At 40.6% G+C, this 12,054-nt stretch overlaps 1 pseudogene; it reads left to right on the top strand.

Annotated features, from left to right (window-relative positions):
• LOC146602030 (uncharacterized) overlaps positions 1-11,710 on the top strand; it is a 167,112-nt pseudogene extending 155,402 nt beyond the window's left edge.
• The last annotated feature ends 344 nt before the right edge of the window (positions 11,711-12,054 follow it).

Below are 12,054 nucleotides of genomic sequence, written 5' to 3'. Positions count from 1 at the left end.
CCTTTGATTTTACTTCTGAAAGCAATATATTTCTGAAATCCCAATTTTCATTCAAGTGAGTATATTACAAAAAAAGTGAAATGTAAGGCATCTAATCACAGGAGTCTTGCCCCTTGTTGCAAGGCAACAACACAGTTTGGAAAATGTCCAGTGTTAAAATTAATGAGCGAGTATGATCCACAGAGAAATAACTTTAACCACAATTTGGCTAGACCTGAAAGTCTGCATTTCTATTGCTTTTYGCATCTGGAACCATGCTTCTGATGGATTCACTTCCCTTGAGATAGGTAGTGAAAGAAAGGTGCATAGTCTTCAACTTGAACCTTTTGCTGTTTCTTTGCTTTTTTAAAAAAGATTTAAAGTAGCATTTAATTATGCTTTCACCAGAAAAGTCAATTGTGTTACAGTCTGACAGCATTTGGTTGTGTTCCCAAGACGTGATTCTTTACGCTAAGGAAAAATCGCATTAACCTGGGACACATTCTAACGCTGACGGTAGTGTTGAGATCAATGTTGTAATGGCTTTTGGCTTTCACTTCCCTTGTATACGGCTTGTGTCAGCTCAGAGAACCTGTTGAACGCCAGAAAATTCAGTACCTTAACTGGCCATTGAAATGAGTTAAATGCAAGCAAAGAAATAAGATTAGTATAGTATAACTAATCTGGGGAGGTCTTAGCCTCTTCTGGTTGGTGGGCAGCAATGCTGGAAGGTAGTGTCTGCAGGTAACTGTCACGCTGTGTTTTCCCTGTCATCCTATACTGCAACGTGACTATGAAAACATCAGGCAGACCTCTGTGACCAACACCYTACCCATGAGAAATGGACTGAAACCACCGAACTAACACGTAGAGAGCACAGCAGATCTCTGCAAAGTATCTGGCAGTGGTAAAGKGGGTCGGGAAAAGAGCATTCTTCAGGTTAAAGCATATTATAACCCACCAAGCCTGGCTTTGGTGGATAAAGCTTTTCCTTTCTTTACAGCTAGCAGTGTACAAGGCTGCTGTAATGGGACACTTTCCTCAGCCATCTCTTGCTACAGGACTGCAGCAGACAGCAGAAGATGGAGTCAGATCACCCATATTTAGAGATTTGATATGCAGATATCTGTATCTGGATTAGCAGCCTGAGGTTCTCCTCATACTCAATRGCAAGAAATGGGCACGTTAAGGACATGGTTCATTCACTCAGGTATCTATTTAGAAGGAGGTAATGACACTCTTAAAAAAACACTGTTTAGTATTCCTRCTTGCTACTAGAGGCAAACTGGTATTTAGTACTATCCATAAAGAAAGTCAGACAGAAATCTCAGGCATATACTTACATTCATTTATTCATGCACCTCTCTGGTGAGCTAGATGAATCTCACCAAAACTTCCCAGCAGGGAAGGTGTTATAGGGAAATTCTGGAAAAAAAACATTTGGACAATAGGCTTTTCTGGATCTGCTTTTCACAAGTAGGGTAAAGGTGTTTGAAATCATGGAAGTGGCAGTAGAGTGACTAGAGAGGGTTAGAGGTTCTCTTCTCATAAGAAGTAATTAGATRATTAGCAGAACAAAAGTCTTCAAGAAAGTTAAGCAGAATAAATTCAGAGAGCTGGCAGTTGCCATCCTGTGGAAATATACATAAAGGAAAGGGATCAGAAAAATTGGTAGTTCCCAAAATAAATAAATAAATAGAAGCATTGGATTAAACTATCCTGAGGCAAAGAAAAGAGAAAGCATAGGAAACAAAAAATCCACCTAGTGAAATCAGAGGTCTTCAATAATCTGAAGCTCAAAAATCTGAAGCTCAACAAAACCTAGCTTAAAGTCAAGGATGAGAATTAAAGAAAAGCACAACGATAAACAGATGATGTCAGGAAAATCAACACAGAAAATGAGAAGCGATTAGCAAATAAACTGAAAACAAGAGAAGTGCTTTATAGATGCTCTAGATAGTTAGAAGAAGACCATGGGAGCAGTCTTGCCACCCTCAGTAGAAAGGGAAAGTCAGTAACAGATGACGTTAAGAAACATTTAGTACCTTTCTAGCTTCACTGGCACAGCTGGCTGTTGTCAGATGGCTAACCCAGAGTCAGCCACTCTGACGCATCTCATGACAGATTAAGAATAAATCTACTTAATTAATCAGAGATTACTTAAATAAATTAGGCCCAAATAATTTGTGAGGGGATGGAGAGGACCACACATCCCTTTCATCCGTGTGCTGAGCTGGCCAGTCATACAGCAACTACAGTCTCAGGGCCTGCGGGGACTGATTAGCACGGTGTGAGCCCAAACTCACACAGGCTTCAGCTTGAAAAGCGACCTCATCTGACCTTATCAGATTTCCCAAGAGGAAAAGTAGAAATAAATTCTGATCTGGTAGCTTCACCTTGATTCAAAAATTCAAATCCAASTTGCGCTCGGAAACCCCAGACAAAGACAGCATAAGTAATTTACGATTTCCTTTTTTGTGTTTTTTTCAGCATTGTGAAATCTTCAGTAAGCTTCAGTACCTGTTGAGGTAGCCWTGCTGCTAAAAAGCTCTGCCGGGCTGAAAGCCCTCCACTCAGGCACCCAAGGGCTGCTATGCGGAGACTGTCGTCACCCACTGCAAGCTCTCAGCAAGCAAGAGTATGTCACTGGTCACAGTGAGAGTGCTGGAAAAGCAAAGAAGGGGAATATYTACCTAATACAGGTATTTGTCATAYTCAGGAAGAACAGTAGTCTTTAAGCTATTTCACCTTATGCTAAATATAGCAAACCCCCCCCCCCTTTTTTTCGGCCTTTGCTTCACTTAATGGGTCATTTCATATAAGAGACTCTATTTTACCAATATTTGGAGTACCWGTTTAGGGACTCAAAAACACCTGAGAGAGCTCTTCTCCCAGATGAGCTATGAAAATAAAAAGATTTTTCCTCTGCCAAATAAAATTGCCTAGTCTGTCAAATGCTGCTTTCCATGCCAGTAGACATAAAGGACAAATACTGAGCTGAAGAAATAATTTGAAGGAAATGATGAGCTAAAGTTTGAGCTTTCTGTTTTCTTTTCTTAAAGAGTAATACTTTATTTATTCTAGAAATATATCCTCTAATTATTCCCTCTAGCACAAAGAAGGCATGCAATTATCAATTATCAAATAATATTAATTAATTTAAAATTTGTAAAGACAATTCCTAAACCCAGAAAATACCAGCCTTCAGATTGCCCTTGTGGTATTAAATTTGCCTCCCTGCACTAATGTATCATGGTACAATCTTTAATTACGCGACTGCCTACTATCCTAGCTGCAGGGCTGCTGCCTTCTACAATGTCCCACGTGGATTATATTAATAGTTCAATATTTTATAGACATAGCTGGAAAAATCCAGTCAACAAGGGAAAACAAATCTGTAAACCGCATAGTATCCATCAGTAAAATAAGAAATGATCCAAAATAAAAGCAGAAGAGTAATACACTAGAAGTTTCAATTTACATATCATTTAAATATCAGAATTGTAATATCTATGACATTTTGAGGTATGAATGTTGTGGAAAACATTAAACAAACATTTCACCKTTAAGTGCAAGCATAAAGGAACATGTAGCCACAAAATGTTTTSCAGATATGAAAATTTCTTTAAGGTTAAAAGAATAAGAAAATCTCTTGAGACTCTTTATGGGAAGAAAAAAATAATTTACTTGCAGAAATTGTCCAAATGTTGCATAAAATATAACCAAGCAGTACAGAATGCTAAGACATAACAGAAAGAGTATCTTCCTTTAATATTTGAGCTGTCTTAGGGCATACTGGCATTTTTACACAAAAGGTAAAGAGACAAATCTATTCATACTTTGATTCCCACCCACTCCCCTTCCTGGTATAGATAAAGCTTCATGCAGCTACTTCTGAAGTCTCAGTTTGGGACTCAGAAAATTATGAAATTATGTTAATTTTTACAGTTTGGTAAAGAAATGAAAGTAAAAAATCAAAAATTGGAACCATGAAGCTCAGAAATTCAAAAGAGCAAATTGCACCATATTCTTCAAGGAAACCTGTATTTTCTTCACATGAAATGTTTTCCTGAGAGACAGAATGGGAAMGTAAAACGAAAATCTCCTTTACCCCTCCTATTCCATCTCTTTTGCAGAAGAGGAAGTTCAAGGAAGTCATTCTGTGTCATCTCTCTGTACCTATCCATCAACCCTGGATTCACAAAATTTCTTCTCTGATTGCTCTGCTGCCCAACAMGCTGCCAGGGTAATGGGAACTGAGGGTAGTTCTGTACCTGCACGGGACAGCAGAAAGGGCACGGGAGCAATGAACAGTGAGATGGGGACACAAGGGAAAATCTGTGCTCTCTGTTAATTCAGCACAGTAGGGTTCTTTCGCAAACTGTGCAGGAGCCATGCTGCAACATGAGCCACCCCCTGCCCCTTCTTCTTTTCATTCTCATCACACGGAGATGCCTTTTCTGCTCCTTCACGCAGACTCAGCACAGTTTGGTTAACTGCAACCTGCATTTTGAAAGTGCTCCAGCTCTCTGATTTCTTTGGTCTCAGTTAATTTGTGAGTATCAGAGACACTAAATATCTCTAATCTCTAAAAGTTTCATCAGCTATTTATTCCATCATGTACATCCTAGAAAGCTCTCTTGAAGTCATTTTTATTAGCCATCAAGTTGTATATTGTTCAGAAATGTGATCTTCGTAATGGTCTTCCTAAGTAGGGAGCAGCATTTGATTCCCTGTTCCCAGTTCCTAATTTAAAAAAATACTTCATCCTTAAGCATTTAATAGACTTTTAAAATAGTATCAAATTATGTTTCTCAGAATACATAGCCCTGTGTCACATGCGCTAGCTACAATGGGTCAAAAAGATTGAGACGAAATTCAGTGAAAAATATGATGGATTTTGAATTTAAATCCTTCAGCTGAAACATCTCAAGTGTCTTGAGCAGCTCAAGAGCAGGTCAAAGGAAGCTCTTCCACAAAAACTTCAGAGTGCAATGCCAAGGATTCAATGCTCCTGCAAGGAGCAGAACATCTGGAGAGATCYAGGTTTCCTAGGTCTTCCTGGCTCGGTCCTCCAGAGCCAAGAGCCTGGGGACCCTGGAAGCTGTCAGGCTTCAGAGCAGCAGGTTGTAGGCCCTAGYACACGCAGCTCACCTTGCACTGCCCTTGGATGAGGCAGCCAGGTAGCCCTGCCGCAAAGTCGACCACTTGAATGCCAAGGGAGTTTGGCTCCAGCTGAGGGTCTCCAGGCCCCCATAATCCTGACTCCAGGGCAAGGATGCAGAAGCTGGAAGGAACTGCATAGGCTCTTCAGATCCATTCCCTGAAGAAACATAAATCTCTCCATCTAAGGAACTTTACAACGCTACACACCAGCCCTGAAATCACAAGGTGATGGCCTAGGAACCAGGGAGTGCAGTGCCCAGCCCACAGCAGGACATGTGGCAGAGCAGTCATCCTGGAGACCTTCAGAGCTCATGAGCTGAACTGAAACTCCTCTCCTGGCAGAGGCAAGAGTAACAGGAAAGCCATTTTCTCTCACACCATGGGGCCTCTGCAAGCAATTTCTGTTTTCAAAGTTCCAGTTCATTAGATATTTTTGAAGAACAATTATTATTGTCTGCCAACTGGAAAATCTGTATTTTGGCCAACTCTGAAAAAAACTTGAACTGATTTAAAACCTGAGAATTAAAGTCATGTAAGTGAAAAAATATATCAAGCCTGGCAATACTGGACTTGTTTCGAGGCAATAGACTTTACTGTGAGAACCATGTCTATTAATATTCCTAAAGTGTTGGTTGTTAGCATAAATTAGGCTCTCCAAACTGCACTRGAACTATTTTAGAGACCTTTCTTTCCAACCCTCTTTCACTCTTAACATCCACTCACAAAAGTAAGTATCTAAATGGATACAGAAACCATACTGTGTGCCAGAGTTCATATATAGCACAGGCAGACAGCAATTTAGATTACCAATTCAGTTATTACTAACAGTACAAAACTGCTGTGAATGAGGCAAAATAAAAATACTCTCACAGACTTCTCCTCCATTTCATTMCATTTCCTACATTTATTTTGGAGGTGAACTTTACTGTGTTTATAGCTAAAGATGATGGATAATTACACACTGTCAGTGTTCAGTTTCATTATTTAGGCATGAATCCTTCTAGCAGTTATGCATAAGCATAACTTTGTTCGCTATTCAAGTTCAACGGGACAACACGTAGTACATGAAAGTAAGCATATGAATAAGCCTTCACAGGATCAGAGCCTTAATTTGTACAAGAAGGATTAGATGTTAGATTAATCTGTAGCTAGCTTACCAAATGTTAAGTTCTTCCTAAAATACCAGATGTGGGGAAGAATGCCCAAAGAACAAAGTAGACATGACATCACCTAATTGTCATTGTAAAATAACAGTGTGCATGTAGCATAATCCAACATGTGGTAGATATGGACCTTTTGATGTAATCTCTTTGTGAAGCCAAAGTAAAATTAAAGTAAACTGAAGCTAAATAGCCAACTCAACAGTCAGTGCATCAAGTCCATTCTTAAACAACAGCACAGATCAAAATTCCTATTCTTAAGACTTTTCCAGATAAAAACAGTTAATTATAAACCAGGATGCTGATCTTGCTCAGGGCAGGTCACACAACTATTAGTTGATCTAGCAACCTACTTCCTCTCATCTGCACTGCCTCAGCCTCCCAGCTAGGCGCAAACTGCTCTTGCATAGAACAAGTCTCGCAGCCATCATGAATCCTCTCTACCACTAACCTCAAACAGCGCTTTATATTTTGCCCCTACCATGTAATCTCTGGACAAATCTACTTTACCTGAGGAGCAAGCTGAACCTGGCATAGGGATTACTGTGCCCTGGTCACTTGAAAGTTAGGTCACCCTGCAGCTACATCTGTCTGAACATGCAACATTCGTTAGGACTGAAAAATGCTTCATCTAATGCTAAATCCTAACAGGAACTAAAAGACTTTTTTTGTTACATTACCTTATCTTAGGATTTCAGAGTCACCCCAGCAGGTTTTCTCCTATTTGTGGTGAATCAACGACACAATTTCTATTGAATTCACTAGAACAGGACCTGAGCATTATTGTGTGCTGTTTTAATTTGCAAAAGAATGATGCATCTATTGCACTAYATTTCCCTTCAAAGGCAATTTTTCCTATTTTAATTAATGAGCTAACCAATTTCTTTGGGGTGCTTTACTTACAAATTAATGGCATAGTTCTAGAAAATGAATTGTTATTGCTATGCCTAAAAACTCCTGAGGAGCATTTTTTGAAAGCATCTTGTTTTCAAATTAGTACAAACACACATTAACACATTACTGAATAGAAAATTCAGTTGCAAATGACTTCCAGGATCTTCACCTATATCAGGTACAAAGAGTCAGCTTCATGTTATCCTAGATTAYGTCAGGCTATCAGGAAAGCACAGTAACTCAGATGAACCTGCACAAAACCATCTAAGTCCAGACAAAATGATTATTTCAAGGTTAGAATTGGCCTTGGTAGCCAGCCTGGCTCCTTTCAAAGCTGTTTGACCATCTCCATACATCACACTCAAGCCAGCAGCATTCAGAGCTATCTTAGGTCTCTTGGCACTTCCTGGCTTCTCTTCCACACTGTGTGAAAGCAGGTGAGTGGACTCCAGCCCTGAGCTTGGAAAAGGTGCAGTCTCTTTGCATGCTCCTGGATCCAAGCTGACAGCGCAAAGGAAAACAATGAATAATGAAAGCAGCAGGAAGAAAATCAGTAGGGAGGAGAAGCCAATGCCCATTACCATCGTATTAATCTTTGTTTTYGCAGTGAAGCTAATCAATTGAAAAGAGACCTTGTTGTCCTCTTCTATGACTACAACCACATTGCCAGCAAGGGCTAGTTATGCTCTAGCAGGAGATAATGCAGTCTAGTGTGGGAACTGAAAAGAAATACAATATGGGAGAGTTTTCCAACGGACTTCTTCCAAAGGAGTCCACTTTCCAATGGTCTCCTTCAAAACRTCAGTGAAGTTTCTGTTGTCAGTCTCCACTCCAATATCAAAACACAATTACTATATGAGTTCTTACTCTCATGTGAGCAACAAATACAGTTTTACCAAAACTTATGTTCATTTTCTGTTGYATTGCAAGAGAGGATTATTCTCAAGAAGGGACTAAACGAGTTCAATTAAATTCACCAGAGTAAAAGATCTTTACATGCCTTTTTTAACCTTCCCTATCTCCTAACAAATTAATTCTTTTATACTTACTAAAATATACCCCTTGTGAACATAATTTTCTTGGCAGAACTTTAGGATATATTTTGCCACCTCTCAGAAAAATCTCTAGCAGTCTCCCAGACATAGGTAGGATTATCTGCATGTACTGCCTTAGGTTCTAGGGCTAACTCCCACTGCGAAGTTAATGTTTAAAGTGAGCGTGGCTACATAAAGCAGCCAGAATTTTAAAAAGCAAGCTCTACTCTAGGTGGGCAAAAGGTAAAGGTCTAGCATAATTAAGGGATGATGCAAATTACAGTACTTTTAATGYCATCTAGGTCAATCCTTTGGAGAACAGTGCAGAAGAGAAGGAAAAACATGCAACAAGATCAGCGCATCCAGCACTCTAGGCCACAGTATCTAACCCTACTGCGTGCCTATGGCTCCATCAGAACCAGAAATTGAAACACAATAGCAATAGTTTGGGAAGGATGACTTTCAACAGGGGRATCTTCTCTAGTTTTGCATTCAGATCATTCTTGTTATACAATAAATATGAAAAAAATGCAAGTAAACAGACTTGAATGTAGATTGCATTCAAAAATAAGTTTTGCTGAACACACGGATTCTTCTGCCTACTCCTTATACACCTCTGAGAAACCTCATCTTTTCTCTTCTATATTGTTAAATGTCACCCTGAGCTGGACAAGCACTCTGKTTTTAATTTAAAAGACTTTTCATGTTTTCATTCTCTCCATGCCAATTTTGGTTCTCCATGAAGAAATAATCTTGCAGTTTTGGTTGCAATGCAGGATAGATTGCATTGACCTACAAGAGGTTTCAAATACAGAAATATATCTTTCAGATATTGAGGAGTCACTGCTAAAATTACTGTTTTCAAAATCCCTAACTTTATAACTTGACTATACCCCCAGATACGCCAGTGTTGATTGTTTGTTTGCAATAGTATTCAGGTCCAATGCCTACTGATGACTCAGTATTACTTTTTGGAAACATAGTATTTTTGGAAAATACTACTTTTGGAAGTGAGAAAAAAAAGAAAGAATATATTACAAATGCTGTTAAGGAAAATGTCTTTTGCAACCAYGCAAACATCGAAAGCTGTTTGTAGCTCTTTAAAGTTTTAAATAACACTCAGCAGTTATAGTCAAGATTTAAATTATTGATGCAATTAAAACATCATTGTTTTAATAGTGGTCAGAATGAATTGCTGTAGCAAAAAAGGAGTTTAAAGCCTCATTTTTAAAGATGGCTATATCTTAACCTAAAATTTCAACCTAATTTTCATATCAGTTTTGTTTTTTTTCTGTTTATATTTATTTAGTAAAATATTTATTCATTAAATAACTCTCTTGCAATAAACAGGAAAGACATATGCATTTGATTTACATCTAGGACAAAGCAAATACGGTTGGAGATTAGTTGCAGTTGTAGCTTATAATGTGCTAGGCAAAGCTGCTGAGTGAATTTCCACTTTTTAAATTAATATTCTTTCCATTGTGGTGAAGGAAGCTGCTAGTGCCATCACAAGGGGGAGTTCCACCTGGGCAAAGACAAATAATACTCTGAGTGGACAATTTTGTCCCTAGAAGGTTAAAAAAAAAAAGAGAGAGAGAGAGAGAGAGCAGGATGAGGAGGGAGAGCTGACACAGGCTGGTAGTTCTTTCCAGAGTTCTGCTTGAGGCATGCTACAGTATGAAGTACATCCRGAAGTTCATTACTGCAACAGCCATTAATCATCATATCTGACCTTAGATCTGTGAGATGTCTATAAACACACATTTCATCCATTTTTTAATTGGGCTATAAGGTCACCAGGGTGGATTCCTGCGCTGGCGCCCCCTGCGACACAGCTCTGAAACTCTCCAGGATTTGCACACTAACCAGGCTGCTGAGCTGCTCCACGGGCTGCCCGGCTCTCAGAGCTGTCAGCCACCATGAGCCTCTTGACGGCCACTTTTTGTCTGCAGAAAGCACAGCTGAATCCCAGTCCCAGGAATAGGCAGACTTCTTTCCTAAGTGAAATCAATTTTTCCCAGCTTTCTCATTTCTGTAACTCTGAGGTTCATCCCTCACAAAGATTTTACCAACCAGTGGTACATTCCTCCGCACAGACTAGGCTTAGTCATCACTGAGGGTTGAAGTGGAGCACAGCATAACAGCTGTACACATCTGGGAGCACCTGAGCCCTGCTCTAAATGACGAGAGTAAAAGGTTTTCACCGAGCCCCTGTCTGTCCCAGGCTGTCTAAAGGCGTAGCCTCTCACTCTGTACATCATCTCCATTTTCTTTTGGCTTGCTTCTCTTTTCCCAAAGCTTGCTGAGATTTTCCTTTCCTTTGGACATGTGCAACTGCTGTGAACCCATTACACCTAGAAAGGATCCRCTACCTTCGTTTAATTGAGCAATTTGACAGAATGACTCTTTCAGGGCTTTTCTGAAGCTAACGGCAGATTTATTAGTTACTTCAGCAGTAGCAGGATCAGGCCTTTTGACAAGGGGCATGTCATCCATCTTCACATGTACAGCCTGACGGGACAGGGATTGAAATTTCACAGTCTGTGATATATTTAGAGATTGTTTAGATTGGATTAGGCTATGGAAAAATACTGTGCTGACCAAGATAATCATCCTTCAGATATTGATCTAACCCCTGTCTGTTCTAATTTGTTCTTCCAAATAACATTGCCTGCAGCTACCTATCACTATCTTACTGTAATATTGCAGTGACAGCTGCTAGGATCCCTGATTCGTTCCCAATGGAAATCAGTGGTGAAACCTGAATTGACTTGAATGGTGCAGGATTGTGCCCTACTGGCCCTGTTTTCAATACGCATTTCCCACTAAAATTGGTCTACGCTATAGTCACCAGCGAAAGTCAGACAGCAATACCCCAACTCAGTCCAGTAATTCAGTATATAGGTATAGGGCATAAGAAGGGGAGTACACTCACAGAAATCACAGAWTCACAGAATGGTTGAGGTTGGAATGGACCTCTGGAAATCATCTAATCCAGCCTYCCTGYTCAAGTAGGGTCACCTAAAGCATGTTAGACAGAGTTGCATCCAGACGAGTTTTGAATATCTCCAGAGAAGGAGACTCCACAGCCTCTCTGGGCAACCTGTGCCAGGGCTCTGTCACCTTCACAGTGAAGACGTTTTCCTTCATGTCCAGACAGAACTGCCTGTGTTTCAGTTTCTGCCTGTTGCTTCTTGTCCTGTCGCTTGGCACCTCTGAGAAGAGTCTGGCCCCATCCTCTTCACACCCCTCCTTCAGGTACTTATACACATTGATAAGATCCCCCCTCAGTCTTCTCTTCTCCGGGCTAAACAGGCCCAGCTCTCGCAGCTTTTCCTCATAGGAGAGAAGCTCGAATCCCTTCATCATTTTTGTAGCCCCACACTGAACTCTCTCCAGCAGCTTCAGGTCTTTCTTGTACTGGGGAGCCCAGAACTGGATGCAGTACTCAAGATGAGGCCTCCCCAGGGCTGAGCAGAGGGGCAGGATCACCTCCCTCCACCTGCTGGCAGTACTATTCCTAATGAACCCCACGATACCATTGGCCTTCCTGGCCACAAGGGCACATTGCTGGCTCGAGGTCAGCCTGCAGTCCACCAGGACCCCAAAGCTCTTCTCTGCAGAGCTGCTCTCCRGAAGGTCAGCCCCCAGCCTGTACTGGTGCATGGGATTATTCCACCCTAKCTGCAGGACCCTGCACTTGCCCTTGCTGAACTTCATGAGGTTCCTCTCTGCCCTGCTCTCCAGCCTGTCCAGGTCTCTCTGAATGGCAGCACAGCCTTCTATTGTTTCAGCCACTCCTCCAAACTTGGTATCTT

This window comes from Rhea americana, unplaced genomic scaffold (genome assembly GCF_003343005.1).
Source record: "Rhea americana isolate MKP2758 unplaced genomic scaffold, rheAme1 scaffold_0, whole genome shotgun sequence".
In the NCBI taxonomy this organism is placed as follows: Eukaryota; Metazoa; Chordata; class Aves; order Rheiformes; family Rheidae; genus Rhea; species Rhea americana.
Note: the sequence above shows the minus strand (reverse complement) of the source record. Positions and strands in the feature narration are given on the sequence as shown.